Below are 1,120 nucleotides of genomic sequence, written 5' to 3' on the forward strand. Positions count from 1 at the left end.
ACCACGGAAAGACCCTGTGGAGGGTTGCAGACCTCAGACTTCTGGGACTGAGGTTCACACAAACATCTGTGGGACACAGGCTGAGAGTGAGGGGCCTTGGGCATGGATGACAAAGCAGAGACAGTGAGAGACCACGTGAGAGATGGTTGCTCCATAGGTGCCCAGAGACAGAGGGAGACTCAGCAAAGCAGTGGCCCAGCAGCACCCACCCAAGGCAGGCCCGGCAGAGGATGAGGCAGCCTGGGGGTAGGCCAGAGAGGGGACATGGGAGTGGACGAGGAGCACAGCTGCTTCTGAGGACATGGTAGGATTTAGAGGCTATGTGCCCAATGACCTGCACTGGCAGAGGGACAGCCCTTTCCCCTGCCTATCCCTAGTTGTTTACCTACCCCCATGCCACCCCCATCACCATCCCCCTACACCCCCCGAGTCCCTCTCCCCTCCCAGATCCCATGCCTGGTTCTTCCAGGAAGTGCCCAGCAGAGGAGAGGGAAGCCTCGTTGTTCAGCCCCAGGGTGGGGAGGCAGTAGGCACAGCTGCTGCCTTCAGCTCCTGCTCTGGCTTCCCCAGAGGCTGGCTCTGGCTGGCTGCTCCCCCACTGCCTCCCCCACCATAAGGCAGAGCGTCTGTCCTGCTGTTGCCAGCTGAAGTGCCCTGTCTTTCTGGCTCCCTGCCATGCACTCTGCCGGCCCTGAGGGCCCAGCCAAACACAGGCCTGTGGAATCCTGGTCTTCCTAGCTGGCCCTGGCTGCAGACAGATTCTCTGATGTCCTGCTCTGAATGGAGATGCCTGGTCAGGGGCTGCGAAAAATAAAGCCCAGTTTTTACACTCCCTGGGGAAAGGGGTTGAAACAGTTCTCCTGCCTCTGTTGGCATCCCAGTCAGCCTGAGCACTAGGGCCTCTTTTAGAGACAAGTTTCACCAGATCTGTTGTCAGGGGCAGCAGCCAAGGGTCAGCCTGGGCCAGGCCTTCTTTTATGCAACAGATCTTCCACAAGTGGCCATCAGATTGGCAAATCTGGGGTTAGCTAGGTTTTCCTACAGCCAGGCCTATGTCATGGCATTCTCTATTTCAAGTTCCATCTGGCTTGCTGTGACTTTGCAGACCGGGCAGGTGTGA

The sequence above is a fragment of the Rhinopithecus bieti genome, unplaced genomic scaffold, assembly GCF_001698545.2.
Source record: "Rhinopithecus bieti isolate Rb0 unplaced genomic scaffold, ASM169854v2 scaffold_43, whole genome shotgun sequence".
NCBI lineage: Eukaryota > Metazoa > Chordata > Mammalia > Primates > Cercopithecidae > Rhinopithecus > Rhinopithecus bieti.